This window comes from Taudactylus pleione, unplaced genomic scaffold (genome assembly GCF_031769625.1).
Source record: "Taudactylus pleione unplaced genomic scaffold, aTauple2 ptg000039l, whole genome shotgun sequence".
In the NCBI taxonomy this organism is placed as follows: domain Eukaryota; kingdom Metazoa; phylum Chordata; class Amphibia; order Anura; family Myobatrachidae; genus Taudactylus; species Taudactylus pleione.
Window position 1 is genome coordinate 552,897 of NW_028284441.1, and position 13,391 is coordinate 566,287.

Sequence of the window (13,391 nt, forward strand, 5' to 3'; positions counted from 1 at the left end):
GCGCACACAATTCACAAACACAGAAAATAATTTTTTTTTGGTTTGGACTGGAGTGTACTTTCGGGGGTTACAGCACCCTTTAACGGTCAAGCCAGCCGGCCCTTTACTTATGACACAGGCGCACGCTTGGCACTACTTTGTTGATGCACGTGCGGCTACTGCGCACACAATTCACAAACACAGAAAATATATTATTTTTTTAGCACTTGGGGGGAGCACCCCTGATGGACAGAGCACCCCCTGGACAACACTACAGCTCTCCTTTAGGACTGGGACACTGCACAGGACTTTGGAGTGGACACAGCCCCTATGGAGAACTGACTGCACAACACAGTCCAGCCAGCCCCTATGGACTTTGAAGTAGTGGACACAGCCCCTATTAACTACAGCAGCACAGCACAACACAGCCAGCCCCTATGGACTTTGAAGTAGTGGACAACAGCAACACTACACTACACTACACAGCCCTAACTCCCACCCTCCCTCTTCACTGTCCACAGCCGAGTGAGAAAATGGCGCCGACGCGGGTACCTTATATAGGATCCAAAACCCGCGAGACTCGGAAGGCGGGATGATGACGTTTTGCCTCGATTTCAGATCCGAGTCAGGCGGGAAAAGTCGAGCCTGACTCGGATCGGACTCGGATCGGGGGGGCTCGGGGGGGTTCGGATTTCAGAAATCCGAACCCGCTCACCCCTAACGGTAATAACTGTTTATTACTTTATAATTCAAATGTTGTTTGCTGTATGCCTTTACGTTTAGCCAAAATGCAGTGGTCTGAGGAACAAGATGTTGTGTACGGACCAATAATTAAAGGTGAGCAAAGTAAAAAGTAGTTGCCCCATTACACATAGCTCTGTCGGACAATGCAACAATGAGATTTCATTTTGTGGAGTGGGATTATTGAAATGAGAGGGGTTAAATTGGACAGCTTTATTTTTTACACTGCAATTTAGATTTGAGTTTGGACACGGCCCTCTCACATATAAATCTCTCTGCACATTTCACATCTGCCCCATCTGCAGTGCAACATGGTTTTACCCAGGTGTACAGTAACTTGCTACTGTTTGCTTTACTCCCATCTCAGAATCAGACTGTATGGCAACCTCATACTGCCGGCACTAAAACGCATGCGTACAATCTCCTGTAACAGTTTGCAAATTCGAAAGACAATTCTTTGCCAAGACAGCTGGTTATTGGAGGAGTCGGATCGGTAGACTTCCTTTAATCAAACCAATGATATGTTTTCCAAGGACTGTAAAACACTGGGCTTTTACTTGTACATTAGCATGCTTTTTTTGTGATTTGTAATAAGTATGGCCCTTGATGTTTGCCCCAGTGGGCCGCAAACATCTACTTTTAATAACGCCCATTTTGCACCTTAGAGTTGCACTTTGGAAAATGCACAAAAGGAACACATGTAATAAAGACAGCTGTGATCCTCCCTCACTTTTATTATTAAATTAAGACATATAAAACATATACAAGGCTAAATTGGACAGGATTATGGAAGTAAATTGGAAAAGCAAAGCTTTGAATTGGGCACCAAAAACCTTGCCCCGACCTACAGCCCGGCCCTCAGTGATGTAGGGGTAGGTATTTGAGGCACAGAAAGGACAGCATAATATTTATTCTTATTTATTTATTACAAGTTATTTATATAGCACACACATATTCCGCAGCCCTTTACAGAGAGAATATTCAGCCATTCACATCAGTCCCTGCCCCAGTGGAGCTTACAATCTATATTCCCTACCACATGCTCACACACATACGCACTATAGCTAATTTAATTTTTTTGTTGGGAGCCAATTATCCTACCAGTATATTTTTGGAGTGTGGGAGGAAACCCACGCAAGCACAGGGAGAATATGTAAATCCTGACTGATTCCATAAGCACTAAAGCTGATTTTCTACAATTAAGAAGACAATGAACAGTATGGTGGATTATTATATATTGCTTTGTGCCCAGTGGTAAGGATATCTACCAGGAAGATTGTTTCTAAAATGTTTTACTGTTCTTCAGTCAAGCATCTTTTTTGCTCAAAATTTGCATTTTATTTGCATAATTAAAACACAGAGCAACAAAAACACATGGCTAGCTTACACTGATCACTTTGATGTGCAACATTTGTACATCTGTGCGTGAGTCTGAATCTGCATAAAAAGGGCTCCGATGCGAGCAGCTGCGATTTTTCCTTGTTCCGAGTTCATTGTGCTTAATCTGCAAATTTGTACCTGTGTAAATCCAATTCTTGCACAGTTATATTCACAGCCCAGCGGCTCTGGTACATTGTGAGTAGCTTTTTGCTGCATCTGTTATGTGACTAAGACACAAAATTAGAAAAAAAGAAAGTACTTAACTCCTATCGGTGCGTCACAGACATGTGTACGGACACCTGGTAAGTGAGGACACATCTGTACCAAGGAACTCATTCCATAAGTAAAAATCACATATTTTCTACATCCTATATATCTAATTACCCTTAACCGTTATATGCTCCTTTAACTGAATAGAAATTCCCCATCACATTTGTTTAACACTGGGGGCTCAATTCATTATTACTTTATTTCTACAAAAACTGGTGGAAATAAACATTTTCACCTGCCGGACGCAGGGGCTTTTGTGTGCCTGCGTGAACTCTAATTCTTGAAGGCACACTAGTTTCACTGCTCCGATATGAGCAGTGAAAAGATTCGGGGAGACAGCTGATTTTCAGGTCAGTTTTCTCCATCCTGGCACAATGATGAATTGCTCCAGCGCTCGCGGCGAGTTGAAATTGTTATCTATCGGGGTCCACTTGGACCCCGATAATTAACATAATGAACAGACCCCTTAGTCATATTGGCTAACTATCCTGCCAGTTACCTATCATACAGTATAACAAGATCATAATTCTAGAGAGCCGGGAAACTCGCTCTTTTCTAGTGCTGCCTAGTTGCATTATTTTCTTTTATTTGTTAACGATTCGCTAACATCTGATTCATTGAACTTGTGCCACATGCAATGATGTGCTGTAAGCTGTAACCCATTCCTGCTCAGAACATTTTCACTCAGCTTTAAAGATTTATTCTAGGTAATCTGCTACTAGAGTCCTCATCAGATGCTGTTACCTTGATTGCTATTGCACAGCTTTAAAGATTTATTCTAGGTAAATTATCACTACTGCTATATTAGGAGCAATTTCTATAGAGGAAGTTAGGAATTGTTTGTGAATCTGTGATGGTCCACTCCCTTCTCACAAACTGTTTGTCTTAGACTTTATTGCATCCCAATTTAGTGTGTGTTGAGCTCTGGGGGTGGGGTTCCAATCAGTGAGCACACAGACACATGTTTAAAACATTAGTTATTGGTGATCAGTAATGCTGGCCATACACGGTAAGATTTTCTGTCCAACCATCCAACTAGTTGGTTGGTTGGAATGAAAATCTGGTAACGTATGGGAGTAACTGATGATCAGCAATTTGCTCCTAAATGCCAGAAAATAGATGAAAACGGTCGTTCAGACAAGTTTGTTAAATGTTCGCTCTAAACAATTTGTTCAAACAACAGTTTTTGTCCATTTTTCTGCGTTTGGGAGCAAATTGCTGATTGTCATTTGCTTTCATACCTTACCAGATTTTCATTAGTTGGAAGGTTGGACAGAAAATCTCACCGTGTATGGCCAGCATAAGGCTGCATAGACGTAGGCTGCATTAGATTCAAAGTGCTAGATTATAAGTGTAATTACAATTTAATAACTAAGACGCAGTTACGCTGGAGTTAAGCTGGAGGAAAACTGAGGGAAAACATCCTCAAAGCCAGAACACCTTCTGACCGACATCAAGCAACATATTTATGTGAGTTACCAAATTCACCATCTGCTGTTGTATGAATACCTAGGACTCTCCTTGCTGCACTCACTGCTTGGACATTGCAGGTACAATTGCTGCTGCTCCTATTGATTGATCTTTGTTGTTCACAACATTTCTGACTGGATTGGCTCTGTACATTGTAATTTTTCCCTACATACTACAAAAAAAATCCTGTTTGTATTTCCTTTTTCCTTTGCGTCACATATGTTCACCTTAATCATTCTTTTAATAACTAATTCCTGCACCCACTACTCGAACACCTCTCTTTATATATCACTTTTGGAGCTGTGCTCATACATTAGCAGCACTGTTCTTTTACCTGTATTTCTGAACATTTAACTAGGGGTGAGCGGGTTCGGATTTCTGAAATCCGAACCCCCCCGATCCGAGTCCAATCCGAGTCAGGCTCGACTTTTCCCGCCTGACTCGGATCTGAAATCGAGGCAAAACGTCATCATCCCGCCTTCCGAGTCTCGCGAGTCCTGCGTCGGCGCCATTTTCTCACTCGGCTGTGCACAGTGAAGAGGGAGGGTGGGAGTTAGGGCTGGCTGGGCTGTGTAGTGTAGTGTAGTGCAGAGTAGTGTTGTGCTGTGCTGTGCTGCGCTGTGCTGCTGTTGTCCACTACTTCAAAGTCCATAGGGGCTGGCTGTGTTGTGCTGTGCTGCTGTTGTTAATAGGGGCTGTGTCCACTACTTCAAAGTCCATAGGGGCTGGCTGGACTGTGTTGTGCAGTCAGTTGTCCATAGGGGCTGTGTCCACTCCAAAGTCCTGTGCAGTGTCCCAGTCCTAAAGGGGTGCTGTAGTGTTGTCCAGGGGGTGCTCTGTCCATCAAGGGTGCTCCCCCCAAGTGCTAAAAAAATAATATTTTTTGTGTGTTTGTGAATTGTGTGCGCAGTAGCCGCACGTGCATCAACAAAGTAGTGCCAAGCGTGCGCCTGTGTCATAAGTAAAGGGCCGGCTGGCTTGACCGTTAAAGGGTGCTGTAACCCCCAAAGTACACTCCAGTCCAAACCAAAAAAAAAATTATTTTCTGTGTTTGTGAATTGTGTGCGCAGTAGCCGCACATGCATCAACAAAGTAGTGCCAAGCGTGCGCCTGTGTCATAAGTAAAGGGCCGGCTGGCTTGACCGTTAAAGGGTGCTGTAACCCCCAAAGTACACTCCAGTCCAAACCAAAAAAAAAATTATTTTCTGTGTTTGTGAATTGTGTGGGCTGTAGCCGCACTTGCATCCTCAAAGCAGCAGCGACAAGCGTGCGTTTGTCTGTTAAAGGGTGGTGTAACCCGCAAAGTGCGCTCCACAAACAATAAAAATATTCTTCTTTTTTTTTCTGTCTTTGTGAATTGTGTGGGCTGTAGCCGCACTTGCATCCTCAAAGCAGCAGCGACAAGCGTGCGTCTGTCTGTTAAAGGATTACATCGGTGACAGCATCCAAGTAGGCATGTCAGACAGTCCGTACCTGTACTGGCAGGAAAAAGAAGCAATTTGGAGGTCCCTGTACAAACTGGCTCTATTTTACCTGAGTTGCCCCCCCTCCAGTGTGTACTCCGAAAGAGTGTTTAGTGCAGCCGGGAACCTTGTCAGCGAAAGGCGTAGGAGGTTGCTCTACCACAAAATGTGGAGAAGATGATGTTCATAAAATGAATTATCAACTCTTCCAGGGAGACCAGCCTCCAGAACGTACAGAGGGACCTGTGGTTCCAGCGGGGACGAATTAATACTCTGTGAGGATGAGGATGTACACACTGAAGAGGGTGAGGAATCGGTGGATGAGGAGGATGAGGATGACATCTTGCCTCCGTAGAGCCAGTTTGTGCAGGGACAGATTAATTGCCAGCTTGTTTTGTGGGGGCCCAAACGAACCAATCATTTCAGCCACAGTCATGTGGCAGACCCTGGCGCTGAAATGATTGGTTTGTTAAAGTGTGCATGTCCTGTTTATACAACATAAGGGTGGGTGGGAGGGCCCAAGGACAATTCCATCTTGCACCTCTTTTTTTTCTTTGCATTATGTACTGTTTGGGGCCTAGTTTTTCAAACTGCCATCCTGTCTGCCACTGCAGTGTCACTCCTAGATGGGCCACATGTTTGTGCAGCCCACTCGTGTCGCTTAGCATAGTCATCCAGCTACCTCGGTGCAACCTTTTGGACTAAAAACAATATTGTGAGGTGTTCAGAATAGACTGGAAATGAGTGGAAATTAATGTTATTGAGGTTAATAATATCATAGGAGCAGAAAAACCTACAAATTCTGTGATTTTAGCTGTTTTTATGCTTTTTTTTTCAAAAAAATACAGATCCAAAACACAAAACCCAGAACCCAAAACACGGAAGGGTGGTTTTGGCAAAACCAATCCAGATCCAAAACACGAAGAAAGATCCAGATCCAAAACCAAAACACAAAACACGAAAAGTGGCCGGTGCACACCCCTACATTTAACTCCAGTTTTCATTTCACTTATTATCTCGTCCACAGCATGAATACTCTTACTTCAAACAACACCCTCATTCAATGCCCACATAATCCTCTACTATATCCATCCCTATCCTCCCCCTCTTGTCTTCTCCACTTGCTGATCCCTCTTTTTTCTCTCCTCAGTCTGCTTTCCAACCCTCTGCTCCTTTCCCCCACCTATCCTGTTCCTCCACTCTCAACCACCTCCCTTCCTCCATGGCCTTGGTACCCCACCACTAAGCCCTATGCCCTCCTGGTTCTGCCTGTCACCTCCAGGGCTGCCAAGACAAATTATGGGCCTGGGTACAGCAACAACCTGTGGAACCACAGCATATTGGGCATGGCTGCACCCACTTATGGGTGGGTCTAGCATGTGAGATGCACCTACTCACAGGAGCATGGCATAGCACCCTGCAGCTGGGACTAAAGTAGTCACTACTATATTAGGATGGCAGGACAGTCCCATAATAGCTGCATTTTTATCTGGATGTATTTAGATGCTAAAATGTAACACACAATAATTAAAGTGCTACAACATAATCAAAATCTATTTTTTGACATAGAGATATATAAATGAAGGACTTAATTTTGACATAACATCAGGTCATCTTATACACACACACATTCCGCAGCACATATCCTAACCCACTGCTACATGCTCCTTACTCACTATCTACCCCATCTGTGTCACCCCTGTCTGTCTGCCCTTCCCCTTTAGAATGTAAGCTCTCACGAGCAGGGCCCTCATCCCTGCCGTGCTTCTCCCCCTACTTATAGTATAATTTACTCCTATCTCCCCACAACAGCACCTAACACCTGGTTGCTCATGTCCTGCTGCTTGTGTTATGCAGCTATGTCTATAAACCATGTCCTTGTCCTGCATTGTATTGTATGGCTAATAACTGTTTTTCTTGTGTGCTCATTTATGTACTGTGTAAGGCGCCATATAAATAAAGGATAATAATAATAATAATCTCATGTTTCACTATTATGTTCTTAAAAACTTTTTAAAAAGCTAAAATACTTTCATTTCATTTTAACACAAGTAACATGAAAATACTCTGAACAGCAGTATAATGATTTCTATTATACTGTATATCTATTACATGTGTTGCCAGGGAGTTAAGAGTCGATTTTGATTAATTTTGTGCTCCTGATCATGAATATGCCATGCTTATTTTTCTATTGTTCTAGTTTTTGAGATATGCATAGGTCTTTAATATTTTTGAAAAATTACATTAAACAATGTTAAAAAAAGTTAAAAATATATATATTTTTTTTTATTCTGATTAAATTTGATTTGTAAAATGTTATAAAAAGACACAGGATAATTACATACATAAGTGTTAGGAAGCTACGAGAACTGTTTTTTTTGTAGGATTTTCTTTTGTATTCTTGTTGCGGGGAGTCCCTCTGCAGACTCCAACAGTAATCGGCCATCATGTGACGATCCCACCTTCCTTGATATCTTTCTTCCATTACCGGAATATCCTGGTGGAACCGTTCACCCTGTTCATCGCTTAAAACTCCTAGATTGAACGGGAAGTGATCTAAATGGCTGTACAAAAAATTTACTTTAATACTCATGTTGGCACCTACTTTCTCAAAATATTTTAGTATGTTGTGGAGTAATTCATGATAGTTGTCTGCCTTGTGATTGCCTAAAAATTTTTGGATGACAGACACATACATTAACTCATGCTTCAGATTCTGTTTCAGTCATAGATGTGGTAACATTTGGATCCTTCACCAGTTTCCGCATCTGTGGGCCGTCAAAAATGCCTGCCTTTAATTTTTCAATACTAAGAGATGGAAATGTTCGACAAATATACGTGAAACAATCGCCTGACTTGTCCAATCCTTTTACAATTTGTTTCATTAAACCAAGTTTGGTATGGAGAGGCGGTAGTATGATTTTTTCCTGTCAATTAAGGGCTCATGAATGATGTTGGCTTCTCCTACAGTTATAACTTCTCTTGGAGGCCATATGGTTTGCTGCCAGTGCTTTTGTTTAGCATGACTATCCCATAAGCATATGTGACAAGGATACTTAGTATATCCACTTTGCTGCCTAAGAAGAAGGTTTACCATTTTTAAATTGACACAAACAGACCACTGACGTGAGAAAAAGCAATTTTTTCTAAGACTAACTTGGTATTTTCATACTGTTCTTTAAGTTTTGTTGAATAATCTATAGGAATCAACGCAAATGTATTCCCATTGTGCAATAATACGCATTTTAAGCTCCTTTTAGAACTGTGCAAAACGAGCTGCCAGTCTTCTGCTCGATATTCTGGTAAGCCCATCATCTGGAGAAGTTCCGGAATATTGTTGCAATACACAAGATTGTTATCTTGGCCCTAGAACGGCAGTATGGCTTGCTCTCAATTTCGATACAACGTTATAGCAATATCTGGCTCAAGACATTGCTTTTCTTGAAGTCTGGATGCTAAAAGCTCAGTTCCTTTTTTGATAAATTCAAGTCACAAATTAAATCGTTTAGTTTTGCGATAATTTGTTTGGAGTAGAGGAACTTTCTTCAAACTCACTTTCATCTGTGTTGTCACTTGCAATGGATGAAATTACCATTTCCACATCATCACATTCAACATTGCACAAAGAAATGAATGATGGTACAGGTAAATCTTCGCTAGGTGGTATCGGTTGTTTTGCAGAATTCATACTTGGGTATTCCCATTTGCGTTTCTTAAATCAATTCATACCCTTCACATTTACAGCACAAAAATAGCAGTCACTCAAGTGACCTTTTGGCTCTCACCACATCATAGGTATACCGAAATTAAGTCCTTTTGATCACCTTAACTCCAATTGCAGAGTGATTCTACGCAGGTTTCACAAACTTTGTGAGGCACCCAAATCTTGTCTTGCTGGCTTAGGTGACGTCCAAAATAAGTCTGATACGCTTGTTTTATGAATACAGTTATATTTTTTCTTTCTCTTGCAGCACTATATTTGCCACAAATATAACAAACAACATCAGGGTTGTTAGTACACATTTTTACGGCGAAAAGTTTTTGTATCACACATTCACTGCTAACTCCCAACAAAAGCCGAGGATGTACTGAACAAAAAAACAAGCCCAAATGGTGGGAAATTGGTTGTGGTGAGACAGAGAGAGGGCCGAGCAAAGGAACAGGAGGTGTGCTAACTGCATCACTCGGTCCTCTACGTTACTCCTCTCTGTATGCTGGGAGGAGGCGTGGCTGTGATCTGAGGATGTCCCAGCAGGCTCAGCAGTGCACTGGCCACGCCTCCTCCCAGCGTTAGTGAGGAGATATGAATGTGATATATGTCTTAAACATGACTACCAGCTACGTTATCATAAATAAAACAAATTCTTGTTATTGTTTAAAGAGGGTAGTTGTTAAAAAAGCAACTCTCAAACCGATCTTAGATCCTTGGCAAGAAAAAATATATTTTTTTGTACCCCAGAGTTATCATTAATGTTACTTTTCTTTTATATGGCGCTACCAAGTGTTCGTTGCCCTGCACATGAAAAAATTATAGTGAGACCCAAGCAATTAAATAGAAAAAAGTACAAACAGACTGTTTGTTGTGATAAATTAATCAGTGAAATAATAAAAAGATAAAAGTGACAGTTAAAGCAGTTATCACAAAATAAAACAGTGCCCTGGGATTGGCAGACAGAAAGGATCATAGACATAGATTGTGAGTGGGAAGGCACTGGCAACATGCAAAACTGGCAACAGGGGGGTACAAGGGGTACACCCATGCCGGGCCCCGAGGTTTTGCAGGGCCCGAGGTTCTGTGGGCTCAGGGCATAAAATGCATTGCCGTGTGTATTAGTAAATAATAAATAGATCTGTGATGTGTGGAAGCAAAAAACTTATTAACCCCCACCCCCGGGTAACCCTGGCGGCCCTGTCAACAGGTCGGTACTGCGGCGCATATCGCATCATGTGTGGGTGACGTCTATCCACCGAGGAGCAGGGAGGGAGGAAGTGGAGGTGGAACTGAACGCTGCAGGGCATGCAGATAGCACACAAGTTCACTTCAAGCTGTGCCACCATGCAGCTCTGCAACTTCTTCTTGTCCCTTTTTGCGGCAATAATTATTTCTGTACCACCCGAATGTATTAAAAATCACATGCAGGGACATTGGCTCCGATAAGATGTCTATGTTTGCATCCTTCGGTGATGTAAATACAAGTTGTGTGGCTTAGCCAAATGTCCATTGTCCATTCACGATTGCATCACATGATTTATCATCCAGAGTTTCACATAGCACCCACTGTACACATTGCAGTTGCGGACTGTAGTCATTTGTCAGCTGTCTGTTCTAACTATATCATATAATGTACAAAAGGAAAATAAAAATTTCCATTGTCTATTCATGGCCACAAATTTATCATTTCATCACTGCTTAAACATACACATGACTATGAGATATAAATTCTGACTCTATATGTGCCTCTACCATAGTTTCCAACATTTTTCAGAGGCAGTTTGCTGCCGAGCCCGTGCATCCAAACAGGCTACATGTCTACACGTGATAAGGTCTCACCAGAACTTAGAACCCTACATACTCCCCAAATGTCCCCCTTCAGGTGGTACAACCCTGATTTAAGGGTCATGCTAACTGCTTGTGATTAGCTGCACACAACATTTGCCGTCCACTATACTAGGACTAGAGATGTGCGTGAACTAGGGATGTGCGCTGACCAGGGCTGCCATCAGAAATGGTGGGGCCCGGGACTGACAAAATAGGCAGGGCCCCCAGCCTCCCCCTTTAAAGCAGCAGCAATTATATGGTATTAATATTTAAAATGGGGTATTAATAGTAATTATACTGTATCTGCCATTGATAATTGCATCTATATTTGGCTACCTTTTCAATATTAACACATCTGGCCTCCTTTAGTCTCTTCAGCTCAGCCTTGCTGTCCAACACTTGTCTCCATTCCAGCCCCACAACAAGTTCCAGACCCAGACAGTGAGCCCCAGCCCCAGTGAGCCCCAGCCCCAGACAGTGAACCCCAGCCCCAAACAGTGAACCCCAGCCCCAGACAGTGAGACCCAGCCCCAGAGAGTGAGTCCCAGCCCCAGAGAGTAAGCCCCAGCCCCAGACAGTGAGCCCCAGCCCAAGGCAGCCAGTCCCAGCCCCACACTTACCTTCTACTTCTTGTTGCTCTTCAGTCCTCACAAGTCGCGATTCCTCTGTCCATTCCAGTGTCTCTATCAGCGGTGTGACATCATAACGTCACGCGTGCCGGTCGCCGGGTCATCATCATCCCACCTGAAGGGAATCTATCCACTTCACCCTTGTTGCAGGCTGGGGATCACAGCGGGCGGCGGCAGCAGCAGCAGGTAGAGCGCACAGGCGAGCGTTCCCCCTTGAGCAGTCCCGAAAGTTCCCCTCCTCATGGCAGCCCTGAGTGTGGTGGCAGGTGGGTAGAAGCGGGCGGGCATCCTGAGTGTCCGGGCCTGGGACTCCAGTGCCGGCAGTCCCCCCCTGATGGCGGCCCTGGCACCGACCCCCTTGTTTTGGTTTTGGATCTGTATCTCCTTCAAGGTTTTGGATCTGGATTTGGTTTTACAAAACCACACTTGCGTGTTTTGGTTATGGTTTTGGTTTTGAATCTTTTTTCTAAAAAATCATAAAAACAGCTGAAATCACATCATTTGGGCCTGTTTTGTTTCTACAGTATTATTAACCTCAATAACATTTATTTACACTAATTTCCAGTCAATTTTGACCAACTCACAGCTCACAATATTAATTTCATCCAGTTATGGCCAAAAGGTTGCATCGAGCTAGCTGACTGACTAAGCTAAGCGACAACAGTGGGTGGCACTAAAATGTAGCAGTTCAGCTTCCATCATGGCACAGAATGGCACTGCAGTGGTAGACAGGATGGCAGTTTAATAAATAATATGATTAAAAATACCCCAAACAGCTCATAATGCAAAGAAAAGAGGTGCAAGATGGAATTGTTCATGGGCCCTTCCAACCACCCTTATGTTGTATATAGTAAACAGGACATGCACAGTTTAACAAACCAACCACTTCAGCGACAGGGACTGCCAATTGTGGCTGAAGCGATTGGTTTGTTTCGGCCCCCATAAAACAAGCTACCAACGGGCAGCTGACATTGCAGGCAATGATCTCTCCATGCACAAACTGGCTTTACAGAGTAAAGATGTTGTCACCATAAACATTCGATTCCTCACCCTCATCAGTGTGTACATCATCTTCACACAATATTAATTCGTCCCCGCTGGAATCCACCATTACAGCATCAGGTGCCTCTGTAATTTTTGGATGCAATTGGCGGTAAAGGTCTTCCTCGTGAAATTTGTAGTTCATTTTGATGAACATCATCTTTTCCACATTTTGAGGAAGTAGCCTCCAACGGCGATCGCTGACAATTATCCTGGCTGTGCTGAAAACTCTTTCTGAGTACACACTGGAGGGTGAGCAGTTCAAGTAAAGCAAAGCCAATTTGTGCAAGGGCCTCCAAATAGTTTTTTCCTGGCAGCCGCACTTGCTGGAGAAACTGAAGGAGGAGCTATCTGCATCATGTGCCGCTTGAGCTGACAATTTCCTTACCAACAGCTCTTTGCATCTCTTCAGATTTGTGTCCGCTGGGAAGAAAGACACTATGTATGATTTAGGATCCAGCACAGCCGCTAAAATGTATTGATCCAATTGTAAGATCCTGACAACCCTTGGATCCTGGCCTAAGCGAATAAATGACTTGATCTACAAGTCTGACATACTTAGCGGAATTGCTTCGTTTCAGCTCCTCCTTCAGTTTCTGAAGCTGAATTTCAACAGTCTAAATTGAATCAAGCTTGCAGTGTCTGAACTTACTTCACAGGTGACTACTTCAAATGGTTCCAGCACTTTGCACGACACAGAAAGTATTTCCACTGAGCTTGAGTAAGGTACATTCCCTCCTCTTCCTGTCATAGTTTGTTGTGTAGCTTTGGCTGTTTTTTTGCTGTTCCTCTATCTGCTGAAGCATATATAGGGTGGAGTTCCACCTTTAACTACCTCTTGCTTTAGCTGGTGACAGGGCAAATTCAACATTTGTCCAG

General features: G+C 43.1%; 1 protein-coding gene across 1 annotated transcript in view; it reads right to left on the reverse strand.

Moving 5' to 3' along the window:
• The window catches only part of LOC148538554 (endothelin receptor type B-like), a 71,007-nt gene extending 57,816 nt beyond the window's left edge, over positions 1-13,191 (reverse strand). The window contains exon 1 of the mRNA XM_088452578.1: positions 13,165-13,191. The gene's annotated coding sequence lies outside the window, so the exon portion shown is untranslated. The remainder of the gene's footprint in view (positions 1-13,164) is intronic.
• Between the last annotated feature and the right edge of the window lie 200 nt (positions 13,192-13,391).